Raw genomic sequence first — 18782 nt, 5'->3', positions numbered from 1 at the left:
TTGATTCCAATTTCCACCTGGACCCCACTAACCTGTATTCTGTAGGCCCTGCAACAGCCTTTACTTTCACACCCTTATACACAGTAGCTGAGAACACCAAAGCCGATTTATCTGCCCTCCTCAATAACATAGTGACAGCAAGACAAAACATCACCAACAAGTCTTTAAAAGTTTAAAGAGCCTGATAAAGTCCTCCATTCGGCATCTGCCATGAAGAAAATTGCCTCTGGCGTGTGCCTCTGTTGTGCTTCCCCCTTTCCCAGACACCTCCTGTACAAACACCCCTCCCCATGGTTTCCCCTCAGCTGCTTGCAGGAGGGTGCTAGGGCCCCTTGCTGGGGGAGCTGGAGGAAGGGGAACCCCTTAAATTCCGATGAGCAAAACTAAGGAGCTGTCCTTCGAGCACGTTAAGGATCAAAGCCTGAGATCTGAAGCCTTGGCAAGAATACAGCCACCTGTGGGCCTGGGTGGGCCTGAGCAGGGAGGCCCTGGATAGCAGTGCCAGGTGCTATGCACACTGGGCTGAGCCTGCCTGTGACAAGGCAGATGTCAGGACTGGCCCGGGAAGATCAGGTCCCCAAGCGGATGCTGCAGAAAAGGAAGGATTCGGAACCATTGTAATTAATACAGGAATTCGGGTGGGGGCTGGGGAGGCAGTAAAGAATAAGGAAGAAAAAAACACTTATATTCTTGCCAAACCAAATTAACCAATGTTGGCAATTTAACTTCTTTGCTTCTAGTCTTTTTCCTATGCATAACTTTTTAAAAATTATACAACTAGTGTCTTTTTGTATAATAATAAAAAAGAACATTGTGATTAAAGCAAAAATCCTTCTTGGACTTCCCTGGTGGCGCAGTGGTTAAGAATTCACCTGCCAATGCAGGGGACACGGGTTCAAGCCATGGACCAGGAAGATGCCACATGCCACAGAGCAACTAAGGCCCGTGCGCCACAACTACTGAGGCTGCGCTCTAGAGCCCACAAGCCACAACTACCGAGCCCACGTGCCACAACTACTGAAGCCCGCATGCCTAGAGCCCATGCTCCACAACAGGAGAAGCTACCGCAATGAGAAGCCCGCGCACCGCAACGAAGAGTAGCCCCCGCTCGCCGCAACTACAGAAAGCCCGCACGTACAGCAGCGAAGACCCAACGCAGCCAAAAATAAATAAATTTATTTAAAAAAGCAAAACTCCTTCTTGATTTCTACTTAGCCATTCCCATCTTTGCCTTCAAAGAGGCAAATGCTCTGAGGTGTATTTATGTCCTCCTCCCTGTATTTTAAAAATACCTTTACGTGGGTTTCCCTGATGGCGCAGTGGTTGAGAGTCCGCCTGCCGATGCAGGGGACACGGGTTCGTGCCCCGGTCCGGGAAGATCCCACATGCCACAGAGTGGCTGGGCCCGTGAGCCATGGCCACTGAGCCTGTGCGTCCGGAGCCTGTGCTCCGCAACGGGAGAGGCCACAACAGTGAGAGGTCCGCGTACCGCTAAAAAAAAAAAAAAAAAAACTTTACGTAAATGTTATAGTCCTATGACTTGCTTTTTCCAATACAATCATATATTTCTGAGAATTGTCCAAGTTGGTATACAGGAAATTTACTCCTTTATCGCCTCCAACATATATATATATATTTTTAATTAATTAGTTTTTTGGCTGTGTTGGGTCTTTGTTGCTGCATGCGGACTTTCTTTAGTTGCGGCGAGTGGGGGCTACTCTTCGTTGCTGCGCCCAGGCTTCTCATTGCAGTGGCTTCTCTTGTTGCAGAGCATGGGCTCTAGGCGAGCGGGCTCTAGAGCGCAGGTTCAGTAGCTGTGGCGCACGGGCTTAGTTGCTCCGCGGCATGTGGGATATTCCCGGACCAGGGCTCGAACCTGTGTCCTCTGCATTGGTAGGCGGATTCTTAACCTCTGCACCACCAGGGAAGTCCCTCCAACACATATATAAACTACACTTTGTTGGTGAGCATATCAATAGCCAATACCAACAGTCAACACTTAATAGTATTCCTCTCTACCAGAAACTATTCCAAGTCCTCTAGGTGTATTAACCCCTTGAATTCTTACAAGGACCTAGGAGGACATAGGGATAAGTCAAATAAATTTCTCATCAACACACAGCTGGTAAGTGGCAGGGTGGGATTTGGGGCCCAAGTCAGAGGCCAAACTTCAGGCTCTTACCCCCTACACCATCCAGCCTGCACTTGGGTTGCTTCCTAGTTTTCTGATCGTGCAAACAAGGCCTCAGTATTGTATCAGTTAGCCATTGCTGGGTAGCCAAGCATTCCTAAAACGTTGTGGCTTAAAGCAACAACCGTTTGTTATTTCTCACGATTCCGTGAGTTGACAAGATGGTTCTTCTGATCTTACCTGGACTCACTTAGTGGCTGTAGTCAGCTGGCAGCTTGGTGGGATGGCCCACGATGGCCTCACTCACATGTCTGGAGCCTCAGTTGTGATGTCTGGCCCTCTTTTTCCAGCTGAACTTTGTCATATGATGGTGGAAATGTTCCAAGAAAGTAAGTGCAGGAGGTCTCCTGAGGCCTCACTCAAAACTTGGCAATAGTCACTTGTGTTGCATTCTATTGGTTAAAGTGAGTCAAGAGACCAGTTCAAATTCAAAGGGTGGGTAAAGAGACCCCACATTTTGAAAGGAGGGACTGCAGAGAATTTGTGGCCATTTTTAATCCACTGAAGTAACCATCCTTATATGTTTTCCTGGTGCATAGGGAGTGTGTGTGTCTCTAGGTTGTGTACCAAGAAGTGGAATTGCTGGGACTGGATTTTTCAATTTCAGTTTTTTAACTACTCGCAGAGTTGGTTTAATTGATATATAATTCACATACCATAAAATTCACCATTTAAAAATTTTTTATTTATTTATATTTTTGGCTGAGTTGGATATTTGTTGCTGTGTGCAGGCTTTCTCTAGTTGCGGGGAGCGGGGGCTACTCTTCATTGCAGTGCATGGGCTTCTCATCGCAGTGGCTTCCCTTGTTGCAGAGCACAGGCTCTAGGTGTGCGGGCTTCAGTAGTAGTGTCTGGCTTCTTAAACTTAGCATAATGTTTTCAAAGGTCATTCACATTGTAGCATGTATCAGGATGTCATTCCGTTTTTTGGCTGAATAATATACCATTTTGTTTAGCCATTCATCAGTTGATGGACATCTGTGTTGTTTCTGCTTTTGGGCTACTATGAATAATGCTGCTATGAACATTCATGCACAAGTTTTTGTACAAACACATTTTCAGTTCTCTTAGATATGTACCTCAGAATGGAACTGCTGGGTCATATGGTAATTCTATGTTTAATTTTTTGATGAACTGCCAAAACGTTTTCCACAATGGCTGCACTATTTCACATTTCTGCCAGCAATAAGTGAAGTTTCCAATTTCTCCATATCTTTGCCAACACTTGTTATTTTCCATTTTAAAAAAGTTAGCCATTTAAAAAAATAGCCATCCTAGTGTGCGTGAAGTAGTATCTCGTGATTTTGATCTGCATTTCCCTAACGTCTAGTGATGTTGAGCACCTTTTCATGGGCTTGTTGTCCATTTGCATGTCTTCTTCGGAGAAAAGTCTGTTTGAATCCTTTGTCCATTTTTTTTTTTTTTTAGTAATACTTGCTCATTGGTTTATTTATTTATGTAAATTTATTTGTTTATTTGTTTTGGGGGTTTTTTGGCTGTGTTGGGTCTTCGTTGCTGTGTGCTGGCTTTCTCCAGTTGTGGTGAGTAGGGGCTACTCTTCGTTGTGGTGCGCGGACCTCTCACTGTCGTGGCTTCTCCTGGTGCAGAGCATGGGCTCTAGGCACACAGGCTTCAGTAGTTGTGGGGTCAGTAGTTGTGGCTCGTGGGCTCTAGAGCTCAGGCTCAGTAGTTGTGGCGCATGGGCTTAGTTGCTCTGCGGCACGTGGGATCTTCCTGGACCAGGGCTCGAACCCCTGTCCCCTGCATTGACAGGTGGATTCTTAACCACTGTGCCACCAGGGAAGCCCCTTTGTCCTTTTTTTTTAGGGGGCGGTGTATGCGGGCCTCTCACTGTTGTGGCCTCTCCCACTGCGGAGCACAGGCTCCGGATGCGCAGGCTCAGCGGCCATGGCTCACGGGCCCATCCGCTCCACGGCATGTGGGATCCTCCCGAACCGGGGCACGAACCTGTGTCCCCTGCATCGGCAGGCAGACTCTCAACCACTGCACCACCAGGGAAGCCCCACTTTGTCCAATTTTAAAATGGGTATTTGTCTTTTTATTGTTGAGTTGTAAGAATTCTTTATATATTCTAGACCCTAATCAGATATATGATGTTCAAATATTTTCTCCCATTCCGTGGGATGTCTTTTTGCTTTCACAATGTCCTTTAAAGCACAAAAGTTTTTATTTTGATGAAGTCCAATTTATCTATTTTTTTCTTTGGTTGCCGATGCCTTTGGTGTCGTATCTAAGAAATTGTTGCCTAATCCAAGGTCATGAAGATTTATACCTATGTTTTCTTCTAAGAGTTTTACAGTTTTAGCTCTTACGTTTAGGTTTTCAATCCATTTTGATTTCGTTTCTGTAGATGGTGTGAGCTAAGAGTTCAGCTTCATTCTTTTAGATATTCTGTTGTCCCAGTACCATTTGTGGAAAAGACTATTCTTTCCCCATTGAGTGGTCTTGGGACCTTTGTTGAAAAGCAGTTGCTACCGTTATAATATCAAATAGTAATAATGATAGCATCCTTGCCTTGTTCCTGGTTTGGGAATAGTTCTATTGTTTCACTATTAAGTTTTGTTTCAGGACTTCCCTGGTGGCACAGAGGTTAAGAATCTGCCTGCCCACGCAGGGGGTACAGGTTTGAGCCCTGGTCCGGGAAGATCCCACATGCTGCGGAGCAACTAAGCCCGTGTGCCACAACTACTGAGCCTGCTCACCTAGAGCCCATGCTCTGCAATAAGAGAAACCACCGCAATGAGAAACCCGTGCACCGCAACGAAGAGTAGCCCCCGCTCGCCACAACTAAAGAAAGCCCGTGCACAGAAACAAAGACCCAATACAGCCAAAAATAAATAATAAATAAATTTTAAAAAAAAGTTTTGTTTCGTATGGGGAGATATGTCAAGAACAGGAATTTCCCTTTAGTTCTGGTTTACTACTGTTTAATCATAAATAAGTATGAGTTTTATCACCTACTTTTTCATGCCGGTATTGAGATGATCACATTTTTCTCCTTTAACCACACAGTGTGGTATATTACATAAATCGATTTTTTTTGCTGTTGAAATGCCCCTGCATTCCTGGGATAATCAATTGCAGTTATTTTCTGCTTTGAATTCCTCTTCTAGTTACCTGTCTTAGAATATGCTTTGGAGGGGCAATGGCATTTCCTGTCTGGAGTCCTCATCAAAAACTCCAGTTTCGGGCTTCCCTGGTGGCGCAGTGGTTGAGAGTCTGCCTGCCAAGGCAGGGGACACAGGTTCAAGCCCTGGTCTGGGAAGATCCCACGTGCCACGGAGCAGCTGGGCCCGTGAGCTATAAATACTGAGCTCTGCGCGTCTGGAGCCTGTGCTCCGCAGCAAGAGAGGCCGCGACAGTGAGAGGCCCGCGCACCGCGATGAAGAGTGGCCCCCGCTTGCCACAACTAGAGAAAGCCCTCACACAGAAACGAAGACCCAACACAGCCAAAAATAAATAAATGAATAAATAAATTAAAAAAAAAAAACAAAAAACTCCAGTTTCTTAGCTGAATGTTCTCCGGAAGCTTGGATTTGCTCATTAGTGACTCGGGGTGGGGGTGGTGGCAAAGAGGCTCAAGGGCAAAGCCACTGCTTTAGGCTGTGTGAGTATTTGCTACAGAGGAGCCAGGTGGGGGGCACGAAGCAGTCTCCCAAAGTCACCTACTCTTGTCCTTAAGCAACAGAATTCAAATTTTCTATCCTTATCTGTAAAGTTTATTCTGTCTCATAAACATTTTTTCCTGTGAAAAGTATGACTTTAATCATTCTGGGACTTCCTTAGTGGAGCAGTGGTTAAGAACCCACCTGCCGGGCTTCCCTGGTGGCGCAGTGGTTGAGGGTCCGCCTGCCGATGCAGGGGACGCGGGTTCGTGCCCCGATCTGGGGGGATCCCACATGCTGTGTAGTGGCTGGGCCTGTGAGCCATGGCCACTGAGCCTGAGCGTCCGGAGGCTGTGCTCCGCGACGGGAGAGGCCACAGCAGTGAGAGGCCCGTGTACCGCAAAAAAAAAGAACCCACCTGCCAATGCAGGGGACACGGGTTCGAGCCCTGGCCTGGGAAGATCCCACATGCTGCGGAGCAGCTAAGCCTATGCACCACAACTACTGAGCCTGTGCTGTAGAGCCTGCGAGCCACAACTACTGAGCCCGTGTGCCACAACTACTGAAGCCCACACACCCTAGGGCCCACATGCTGCAACTACTGAGCCCGTGTGCTGCAACTACTGAAGCCCGTGCGCCTACAGCCCGTGCTCCACAAGAGAAGCCACTGCACTGAGAAACCCGTGAACCACAACGAAGAGTAGCCCCCATTCGCCACAACTAAAGAAACCCCGCGCACAGCAACAAAGGCCCAACACAGCCAAAATAAATAAATAAAATTAAAAAGGTAATTAAAAAAAAATAATTCTGTGTTTTGAGCACTTTCTATATGCCAGGCCCTGTGCTCAATGCTCTTTACACATTATTAACAATAATTCCAGCTACCATTTACTGATCCTTTACTTAGTTCTAGGCACCGTACTAATTGTTCTATAAAAGTATTACATTTAATCCTCTTAACCTCCCTATGGGGTAGATATTATCATCTCTTATTTACAGATGAGGAGACTGAGGCTGAGAGAGGCTAACTTGCCAATGGTCATAAGACAGAGCAGAGGTTCAAAATCAGTTTGTCCCATTGCAGAGCCTGTGCCCTTAACCACTGCTGTACATGCTATGGGTAATTAATTAGCTTTGTCAGCCCAAACTCCCATGATCAGTATTAAGTACTGACAGTTCCCTGTGACCAGCGCGTGACAGAGCACTGCCAAGTGTGATTGGCTGGAGTCATGTGTGGTCTGATTAGTCTCAATGTCAGGCCGTGACATTTGCTCACATGAGGTGGTCTGCAGTAACAGCTCCCTTAGGGAAATTAGTGTGGGCATTTTCAAAAAAGCTTTTAAAAAATAACAGCTTTGAGATGTAATTCATCTACCATACAATTCCCCAATTTAAAGTGCACAATTCAGGAAATTCCCTAGTGGTCCAGTGGTTGGGACTCTGCACTTTCACTGCCAGGGCCCAGGTTCAATCCCTGGTCCGGGAACTAGGATCCCGCAAGCCATGAGGCACAGCCAATAAAATAAAAGAAAAGGTTTAAAAATAAATTAATGAAGTACACAATTCAATATTTTTTGTATAGTCTCAGACTTGAATAATCACCATAATCAATTTTAGAACATTTTCATCACCCCCCAAAAGAAGCTCTGAACACATCAGTAGTTATTCCTCATTTTCTCCCAAACTCCCCACTATCGGGCAACCATCAATCTGCCTGTCTCTACAGATTTGCCTACCCTGGATATTTCATATAAATGGAATTATATAATATATGGTCTTTAGTAACTGGTTTATTTCACTTTGAATAATGTTTTCAAGGTATATCCATGTTATAGCATATGCCAGTACTTCATTTCTTTTTATTTTCAAGTAATACTCCATTGTATGGATACATTTGTTTATCCATTCATCAGTTGATGGATACTTTTTGGCTATTGTGACTAATACTGCTATGGATATATAGAGAGACGTTTTTAGGTGGACATATGTTTTCAATTCTCACGCTTCATTTTTTATGTGGCATTACTTATTTTAAGGCAATCTTTGCCCATGTCCAGTTCAACCTTTTACAAGTGAAAATGCTCAAGAACAACCCATTTTAAGGAACAGCTGAAAAATGTGCTGGCAGTGGGTTCACTTACCAACTACAAGTATGTGAATGAGGTGGAAATGGTTTCCCAAGCAGGGATCACCTGTTCTGCATTCAGGGGCTGTTAACTGCACCGCGGATTAAGTCAGAACCTGGCATACCAGAGGCCCAGTTACCTTTGAGGTAGAACCCCCTCTGGCCCTTGTAGCTCATCCTAGCAATTCCAGAGTTAGGCTTCGTTCTGCTCCCGCTGCAATCCTCCCCATCTAGTAACGGCAATTCAGTGCAGGTGCTCAGGCCATAAACTTTGAGGTGATCCTTCTCCCCTCTTTTCTTTCTCTCACATATCAATCCAGCAAATCCTGTTGGTTTTACCTTCAAAATATATCTAGAATCTGACCCCCTTTCACCCTGGATTATGGCAATGGTCTCCACTGGCTCCCTGTTTCTGCCTTTGTCCCCAATTTGTTCTCTCCACGGCAGCCAGATGACATCACTGCTCCTCTGCTCAAAACCCTACTATAGTGTCCATCCTCCTCAGTCCCTGCAAATGATTACAAGGCTCCATGAGCTCTGACCCCCATTATCTCTCAGATTTCTTCTCCTACTTCCACCTCATTCATTCCTTTTAGCAGCCAGGCCTTGAAACTGTTCCTCAAGCTTGCCAAATATACTCCTGCCACAGGACCTTTAGCCATGCCGCTCCCTCTGCCTGTCACAGATCACATTTCTCCCTCAGATAGCCACAGGGCTCCCTCCCTCATGTCCTTCAAATCTTAGCTCAACTTCCACTGAGGCCTTCCCTGATTCCCTATTGAAAGCTGCACCCCCATCACATACTACTTTCCAACTCCCTCACCCTGCTTTAATTTTTACCTTTGCACTTACCACTTTCTAATGTAATATATCTTTTTATTTATTTTTATTTTTAAAATTTATTTATTTCATTGCACTGTGTCTTAGTTGTGGCATGTGGGCCCCTTAGTTGCGGCACATAGGTTCCTTAGTTGTGGCATGCAAACTCTTAGTTGCAGTGTGCGGGATCTAGTTCCATGGCCAGGGATCGAACCTGGGCCGCCTGCACTGGGAGCGCAGAGTCTTAACCACTGCGCCATCAGGCATGTCCCCTATATACAGTTTTAAAAATGTTTATTGTTCTTCCTTCCTCCTACACTGCCATCCCCACCCCTGCCATGTCAGCACAAGGAGGGCAGAGATTTTTGAGTATTTTGTTCCAGACTATGGAACAGTGCCTGGCATGTAGCAGATGCTCAATAGATATTTAACCAAGCTGCATGGTTGGCTCAGCCCATCCCAAGTTGCTCCCTTTCCTCCACTCCTCTCTCCTGATGCAAATAGGTCTTGGGGACTCTCTGGTTCTTTGCTCCCTGCCCCAAAATCTCAGGCCAACTAATCTCTGACATGGAGGTGGTGTCTGAAAGTTCCTTTCAAGCTGCACTTTGGGTTAACATTGACATTCGAAAGGCCTCACATTTGTGTTTATCATCTGCCTCTCCTGTGGGCATGCCAAGTACGCAGGAGTGACTCAGACTATCACATCCGGAGCTTCCTTCTGAGGAAGAGGCCCTGCGGTTCTTTCTGCATAAATTTCTGTGCACTAGAACTTGGGCTCATTCATTCACAGCCAGATCCACGTTTCAGGGTGCTGAACAAGGTACAACTGGGGAGGTCCCCTTAAGGAAAAAAAACCTCACAAAACTTCAAGTAAAATAATTAGATACCTAAATTAGTATTTATTTAGAATAAGAAAATAAATCACTACAAACCACAAATTTAAAAAAAGTGATAAATACCACAAACATCACATTCAGAAAATATTATTTTTATTAATTGATGGTGTCAACACCTTTCTCTGATACCTTTTTTCATGCATTTTTTGGCTGCAAACTCTTCAGTCATCTCTTCATATGACAATGATTTTATAATATTCCCTGTTGAGTTTCCTTCTCATTTTTGATGAGTGAAGTTTTATTCTTTTACATATATTAAAATTTTTTAATGTATTTTTATAATTAAAAAATGAGTAAAATTTTAGAGCTTCCCTAGTGGCACAGTGGCTAAGAATCCGCCTGCCAATGCAGGGGACAGGGGTTCAAGCCCCGGTCCGGGAAGATCCCACATGCCGTGGAGCAACTAAGCCCGTGCGCCACAGCTACTGAGCCTGTGCTCTAGAGCCTATGAGCCACAACTACTGAGCCCACGTGCCACAACTACTGAAGCCCACACGCCTAGAGCCTGTGCTCCACAACAAGACAAGCCACTGCAATGAGAAGCCTGCACACTGCAACGGAAGAGTAGCCCCTGCTCACCACAACTAGAGAAGGCCCACGCACAGCAACGAAGACCCAACACAGTCAAAAATTAATTAATTAATTTTTTAAAATGAGTAAAATTTTAGATTGTCAAACTTGGGAAAACGCCTACCAGATTTCTTTCATATGTAAGCTGAATAATTTCAGGGCACTTTGCATTTTCTTGTGCAGTGACTAATCTTTTTCTTTTTTTTCAATCAAACAATTTTAATCAAGTTAATAGTAAGCAGTAGCGGTGCAATTACACAAAAAGCCCCATATTTTACATGTTTAAGTTGTTTTTCATTGTCTTTACTTGTAAGGTATCAAAGGTGGGACCCACTCCTGAATCTTCTTTCTAGTGGTGGAATAAGGTATATATTGTTGTGGAGTGCCACTCATGTTGAATTTATGGTTTGTCCAAGTGAATGTACAGCAACAGGTGATTTTCTTGCTGGAGGATCATGAGTCATACAGTGAAGTCAATGATGCCATTCAGGGGGCACCATGCTTCCATCCACATCCCAGAATGTGTTTTTGCCATTCATTTCAGTAGTATATATAACCCACTGGCGATAGCCAAAAAACTGCTTGCTGTCTTCACAGTATTTATTTCCATTTCTGTCTTCCCCCACTGATGTACCAACCCTCACATCATTTGTCCTGAAGAAAATCTGTAGATAGCCATGGAGGCTGCCCTGGCCACTGCCCTGCTGCAGCCCACGCTTAGTGACTAATCTTTGAATTGATTATACTCATTAACCAGTTGAACACTGATGTCCTCATATGCATGTTATAAATTTTAGGTTATTTTCATCAATGTCTGTCTATTATGTCAAACAGCAAGAGATTTAAACACAGAAACTCTGATAAATTTTATTTCACCAGATCCTCATATAGAAGAGAAATGTAAGGTGTATTTGTATGTATATGCTGTGTATCAGTTAATTATTATTGTGTAACAAACTGCCCCAAAATCCAGTTCTTAAAACAACAAATATTTTATTCACTTATGTTTCTGTGGGTCAGCAATATAGACCAGGATCAGGTGGATGGTTCTTCTGCTAGGGATCAGTCATGCAGCGATAGTCATCTTGTGGCTGGACTGAGGCTGGATGGACTGAGATGGCCTCACTCTTATGTCTGGTGGTTGGTGTTGGCTCTTGGTTGTTGGGTTCCTCTCTCCATGGGGTCTCTTATCCTCAGGAAAGCTGGTTTGGGCTTCTTTTTTTTTTTTTTGCGGTACGCGGGCCTCTCACTGTTGTGGCCTCTCCGGTTGCAGAGCACAGGCTCCGGACGCGCAGGCTCAGCGGCCATGGCTCACGGGCCTAGCTGCTCCACGGCACGTGGGATCTTCCCGGACCGGGGCACGAACCCGTGTCCCCTGCATCGGCAGGCGGGCTCTCAACCACTGCGCCATCAGGGAAGCCCTGGGCTTCTTTATACAGCAATGGGAGAGCTTCTTTATATAGTAAACGCTGAGAGCAGAAGCTGCAAGGCCTCTTGAGGTCTAGGCTTGAAACTCCCACATCATTTCTGCCACATTCTATAGGTCAGAGCAAGTCACGAGGCCAGCCCCAGACAAGAGATGGGGACAGACTCCACATCTTGAGGGAAAGAGTAACAATGTCACACTGCAAAAGGCATTTGTGCAGTGACACGAAGAATTACTGTGAACATCTTTCCAAATGATCTATTACATATTGCGTTACTGAGTATATTCTTGACAGGAAAGCACTTCTGTTTTGGCTACACAGTGATGAGAACTAAAATTGTGTGCTTACCATTTTATACGTCTGATGAATGGAAGAATTTCCCACAGGCTAGCTTCTGCTTCTCTACATTTGAAATCTTGTTTTCTCTACCACCACATACTTCCAGTGCCAGATGCCATAGGATTTGCTCATATCACAATAGAACCTCTGGCCTTGCGACCTTACATTACAACATTGGGCAGCTGTAGTATTTCTGGAAACCACTACTGTACCAGGAAGGCTAACACTAACTTAACTATACACGGAAGTTACTACAAACCACATAAACATATCTCAGTAAACCCAACTCAACTTCCTCTTAGTGACTATATCCCCCAGATGCCCAGGTCTATGCCAATGCCACCCAACAGGAGCAACAGTACAACAGAGGTGAAGTCAGAGTGGAAAGAAACAGAAAACTTAACCAATTACAGTTAAAATATCTTACTTTTGTAAATTTTGAAAAAAACATATGACCATGTGAACAGATCACTAGGGCCCTTTCCTGGGTCTTAGGAGGGGCTTGTGTTAGTGGGCTTGAATTTAAGCTTCATTAGTTTCTTGGTAAATACCTGTGGTAGGCAAGATAATCACCCCTCCAAAGATGTTTACATCCTAATCCCTGGAACCTGTGACTATGTTACTTTTCAAGGCAAAAGGGACTTTGCAGATGTGATGAAATTAAGGATATTAAGAAGGTAAGATTATCCTAGATTATCTGGGTCAGCCCAATGTAATCACAAGGGTCTTTATTCATGAAAGAGGGAGGGCCTGAGATGGGGAAGGAGATGTGATGATAGAAGCCATCAGAATGATGCCCTGTGAGGAAGACTCAATCAATCATTGCTGGCTTTGAGGATGGAAGGGAGTCATCATGCAAAGAATGTGGGCAGCCTCTAGAAGCCGGACAAAGTAAGGAGATGAGTTCTCCCTGACTGTTTTGCTGGCAAGAATGCAGCCCTGCCAACACCTTGCTTTTAGCCAGGCGAGACATGTTTTTTTTTGGACTTCTGATCTCCTTAACTATAAAATAATAAATTTGTTCTAAGTCATCAAGTTTGTAGTAATTTGTTACAGAAGCAACAGAAAACTAATACAATACACTTCTGCTTTCATTCATTCAGCAAAACTATATCGAATACATTCTATTTGATAGGTAATAGGCACCAGAGACCCTGGAGTGAATAACTAGATGAAGTCCCTGTCCTCATGGAGTTTATATTTTAATGGGAGAAAACACATAAAAAACAAACAAAGAAAAATGTAATATGTCAGGTGGTGTTGACTGCTGTGGAGGAGTCCAAAACAGGGTAAGAGAGCTAGAAATTGATGGAGCTTGGGGTTTGGGTGGGGATGGAGTAGTGGGCTCTAGATGACCAGGGAAGGCTTCTTCAATGAAGTGACATCTGAGCAGACACATGAAGTGAGTTATGTGAGTCTCTGGGGAAGACTATTTACACAGAGAGGAGAGTAAGTACAAAGGGCTTGAGATAAGAAGCCAATTAGTTTATTTAAGGGACAGAAAAAAGGCTACAGTGGCTGAAACAGGGTGAACAAGGGGGAGAGAGGAGAGGACAAATCATGTGGGGTCTTGAGGCCACAGTAAAGATTTTAACTTTTACTCTGAGTGAAGTGTGAAGTCCCTGGAGTCCTTTGAGCAGAGGAGTGATGGGATTTGACTTAAACTCTAAAAGGATCGCTCACTGCTGGCTGGAGAACACAGTGGAGGGGAGCCAGGATGGAAGCAGAGAGACCAAGGTGGAGGCCCCTGCAGTAATCCAGGCAAGCGATGATGCAGTTTGGCGCAGTGTGGTAGCAATGGAGGTGGTAAGTATAGGAGTCTGGATACCTGGTAAAATGATATATAATTTGCTGAAGGATTAGATGAGAAAAAGGGAGGAGTCAAGGAACTCCAAGTTTTTTGGCATGAGCAATTGGAAGAATGGAGGTGACATTTACAGAGATGAAGGCTGTGAAGGGGAAGGTATAGTGGCAAGAGCGGTGTTTCAGTTATCTATTGCAGCAAAAAAAAAAAAAGCGCAAACTTAGTAGTTTAACAGCAATTTATGATTTCTCTTGACTACATGGGTTGGCAATCTGGCAGTTCTTCTGCTAATCTTGCCTGGGATCAGTCACGTGGTTGAGTTATCTGATAGCCCATTTGGGGCTGGAAGGTCCAAGACGGTCTCCTCTATATGGCTGGAGCCAGGACCAGCTGCTGGCTGGGGTGCCTCACTCGGCTCTCCACATGGGCTCTCATTTTTAGTGAGGCTGGCCTGGACTTCTTTGCCATGGTGGCCTCAGTGTTCCAGAATGGAAGAGTAAAAGCCGCAAAGCCTCTTATGGCTTAGGTTCTGGAATTCATACTCCATCACTTTCTACTGATCAAAACCAAGATACAAGGCCAGCCCAGGTTCAGGGGTGGGGAGCGTGTGTGAAGAAATTAATGCTCACACTGCAAACAGGCACGGACACAAGTGAGGTGTGATTCACTGGGACTATTATTATAACAACTACTACAACGAGGAATTAGTTTGTGGGCACATTAAGTCTGAGATACCTCTTAGACATCTGGGCAGAGATGTCGAGTAGGCAGTTGGATAAATGAGTCTGGAATAGAGGAGATGGGTTCAGGCTAGGGATAGTATAAATTTGGGAATAATCCTATAGTAATTGGATCCATGAAACTGCAGGAGATAAACAAGAGAGGGAGTGTAGATAGAGAAAACGTTTTAAGAACTAAGTCCTGATGCATTTCAACCTTAAGAGGCTGGACAGATGAGAGACCAACAAAGTCAACTAAGGAGATAAGAGAAAATGGAGGAGAGAGTGCCATTCTGGAATGAGGGAAAGAAAGTTTTGTAAGGAGCAAGGAGTAACTTAATGGAGTCAAATTCTGCAGCTGATAGGCTGAGCAAGATTAGCACTGATAAACGACCACTCCATTTCCTACAGTGGAAATCACTGGTGAGCTTTATAAGAGACATTCTGGTGAACTGCTGGGGCAAAAGCTTGATTGCAGTTGGTAAAAGAAAAGATGAGACACACGGTGACACATGTTCAGACAAGCTTTTCAGTAGTTCTGCTGGGAAAGGGAGCAGAGAAATGAGATAAAAGCAAGAGGGAGACGTAGGGTCAAGATAGGAATTTTTTCCCGACATTTTATTAATGAAAAATTTCAAACACACCAAAAAGTTGAAAGAATTTTATACATTGAACACATAGACCCACCACCTGGATTCTCCTGCTAACATTTTCCTATACTTGCTTTATCACATATATGTCCATCTATCTATCTATCCAGCCCCAAGATAGGTTTTAATTTTTTTTTTAACACTGACACATTACAGCAAGACTGAAGGTTTCTGGGAAAATTCAGTGGATGGAGCAGACTGATGATGCAGGAGCAAGTTAGGGGAAGGATTATGAACACAACAGCCTGAGTGGGAAAGAAGGGCTGGGATCTAGCGTTAAGTAAGGGGTTGGCCTTCAAAAAGGAGCATAGACAGAACAGGCATTGTTACAGGAATGAACGCAGGGCACAGGGGCATAGATGCTGGAAAGTAGGTGCATGAGGGTGTGGGAGCTTGTGGAAGTTCTCTTCTAATGAAGTCATCAGCTGAAAGTGAACACAGGGGGCAGAGGAAGTGTTTTAGAAGAGAAAGGAAGGGGCTTCCCTGGTGGTGCAGTGGTTAAGAATCCGCCTGCCAATGCAGGAGACACGGGTTTGAGCCCTGGTCCGGTAAGATCCCACATGCCACGGAGCAACTAAGCCCACGCGCCACAACTGCTGAGCCTGCGCTCTAGAGCCCACAAGCCACAACTACTGAGCCCGCGTGCGTAGAGCCCATGCTCCGCAACAAGAGAAGCCAACGCAATGAGAAGCCCACACACCGCAACGAAGAGTAGCTCCCGCTTGCCACAACTAGAGAAAGCCTGCATGCAGCAACGAAGACCCAATGCAGCCAAAATAAATAAATTTATATTAAAAAAAAAAAGACAAGAAAGGAAAAGGGTGTGAAATAACCTTCTAGGAGAGTGGGGGGATAAATGGTCTAAGAAATACAGGAAGATTGCCAAGTGACCCTCGGGGGGGTCCATCTGAAGTTAATGGTCAGGCATTTGAAACAAGACAAGTTTTTGACTTTTCCTCAGCCTTATTCAGCTGCGTGGGTGCAGGTGCAGGGTCAAAGAGTTGGATTTAACAATTTTTTTTCCAAGTGAATACAGCAGAGGGGCAAAGAAGTTGAGGATGTACATAAAAGAATGACAGTAATGCTGGACCATGGAAGTTAAGCCACACAAGGAAGTGAGGAAATGATAAGGGTAAGAGACAATGGAAAGGTGGTGGGATAAATGGATGGCAGGTTCCAAAAGGGTCAAAGAATTGCTGGAGTTGGAATAGTAGAAGAGTGGGCTGGAGTTAGAGGTGGCAATTAGCAAGCAGGATGCTTGAAACTGAGATTATGGAGGGGCTGAAACTATTGGAAGGATAAGGTCAAGGCTATGGCCATGGGAGTGAGTGGCTGAGGTGAGGTAGAGGAAAAGTTTATTGGGGGAAAAAAGATCACGGAACTGAGCAGTTTTTAAAAACAGCTTTACTGAGATATACTTCACATATCGTATAATTCATCCATTGAAAGTGTACAATTCAATGGTTTTTAGCTTACAGAGTTGTGCCAATCCATCACTAAAATCAATTTTCAAACATTTTTATTACTCCCCAAAGAAACCCATACCCCTTTACTATCAATTCCTATCTCCCCATATTCCCCAGCCCCAGGCAGCCACTACTCTACTTACAGTATCTATGGATTTGTCTCTGGACATTTTATATCACTGGAATTTTATAATATGCGGTCCTCTGTGACCGGCTTTTTTCACTTAGCATGATGTTTTCAAGGGTCATCTTCATGGTTAATATTGGAATGATTAAAAAATTATGATTTTTGGTGTTGGACAGAAGGACAGTGATCCAGAAGTTAAAAACCTTCACGGAAAGAGGAGTGACCCAGTGTCTGTAGATGTCTGCCATAAGGAGGGGAAGAGGACAGTACAGTCTGATGAAATCAAAGTCAGCTCAGATAAAGAGAGGTTTACTCCGGGGAGTCCAATGAGAGAAGATGACAAGGCTGGCTATAAGGAACCAGAACCAGAAAGTCAAGAACCAAAGTTGTGCCCCCAGGGCTACCAGGGTCTCTCATGTCTGCCTCTCCTCTGGCCACCCCTTCCCTCTCCCTCACCTCACCCACCATGGCCTCCGAAGCTCCGACACTCCACAACCTTTCCTTTCATGCATGTTACGTTGTCATCTAATTGACTTTATCTCCAGGTCCTAAATTTCCAGGACAGGGAGTATGAGTGGTTTGATCCAGCTGGTGTCCCCCTGGATCTGTTGTCCATTCCCAGTTCAGTCAGTCATGGCCTGAGTGGTCATGGTGGGGTCATGAGACAACACGGCAGCTCAGACAGTGGGTTGAGATCCTCTCAGAACTGATGTGACTGAGGAGAAGAGGAGCAATCTCACTGGCTCCCTGAGGAAGCACAAACACCAGAGAAGGCTGGGCAGCTGTGCTCAGACGTCCCCGGTGATGCTGCAGTGGAGCTCAGTGCTCCATGCTGCCTGCGGGATACCCTAGCCTGGGGAGCAGTTTCTGGCTCTGCCACAACTCCCCATCCATCCCGGCAAGAAACCCTCACTGCTCCCACACACTCACCCAGGCATGCAGGATTCTGCCTTGATGCCTGAGAAAGTCTGACTAATACGCTCTTCTCTCACAAACCAGTGCTGGGGGATTTGCTGAGGCCTTTTCCTCTCATTTCACAGAAACTTCAGGAGAGAGAAATTGAGGTCAGTCCAACCACAACCCTGCCAAAGCCCCTGAGCTGATTCTCATGGAGAAGACAGTGAGAGAGAGAGGAAAATAAGAAAAGAGGAAAGGACTGTCCAAATTTGGGGTGGGGGGAGGGGTGTTGAGGGTTATTTTTAGAAAGTATTATGATTAAAAAATAAATATACAACTCCAGCCAGTTCCAGCTTTCCACGTGGGAGAAGGGAAATGCCCAACTCCAGTCCACCCTAGCCGTCATGTCCCCAGCTAAGGGGGGAACAACTGAGAAGCACTTGAAGTTCACAGTCCAGATGTACTGGCTCATGAAAAGACTAAGACCTAATCATGGGACTAGGACAGAATGCTTCTCCAAACCCCACACCCTACCACCTCATAGCCTATTTACAGGAGTTCCTTCTACCCAATACATCATGTCTATATATATATATATATATATATATATATATATATATATATATAGTCTCAAACTAGAAGGCAAAAACATAGTTTGAGGGACTTCCCTGGTGGCACAGTGGTTAGGAATACGTCTGCCAATGCAGGGGACATGGTTTCAATCCCTGGTCTGGGAAGATCCCACATGCCGCGGGGCAACTAAGCCCATGCGCCACAACTACTGAGCCCACATGCCACAACTACTGAAGCCTGCGCACCTAGAGCCCGTGCTCCGCAACAAGAAGCCACCGCGATGAGAAGCCCAAGCACCGCAATGAAGAGTAGCCCCAGCTCGCCACAACTAGAGAAAGCCCGTGTGCAGCAACGAAGACACAACGCAGCCAAAAATAAAAATTAATTAAAAAAAAAGTAGGGCTTCCCTGGTGGCGCAGTGGTTGAGAGTCCGCCTGCCGATGCAGGGGACGCGGGTTCGTGCCCCGGTCCGGGAAGATCCCACATGCCGCGGAACGGCTGGGCCAGTGAGCCATGGCCGCTGAGCCTGCGTGTCCGGAGCCTGTGCTCCGCA

At 45.2% G+C, this 18782-nt stretch overlaps 1 protein-coding gene and 1 pseudogene across 1 annotated transcript in view; both read right to left on the bottom strand.

Moving 5' to 3' along the window:
- CDH3 (cadherin 3) overlaps positions 1-18782 on the bottom strand; it is a 98205-nt gene that overhangs the window by 66305 nt on the left and 13118 nt on the right. The gene's annotated exons all lie outside the window — the stretch shown is intronic.
- LOC116744005 lies at positions 10267-10964 on the bottom strand (annotated as a pseudogene).

Source organism: Phocoena sinus, chromosome 19 (assembly GCF_008692025.1).
Source record: "Phocoena sinus isolate mPhoSin1 chromosome 19, mPhoSin1.pri, whole genome shotgun sequence".
NCBI lineage: Eukaryota > Metazoa > Chordata > Mammalia > Artiodactyla > Phocoenidae > Phocoena > Phocoena sinus.
Note: the sequence above shows the minus strand (reverse complement) of the source record. Positions and strands in the feature narration are given on the sequence as shown.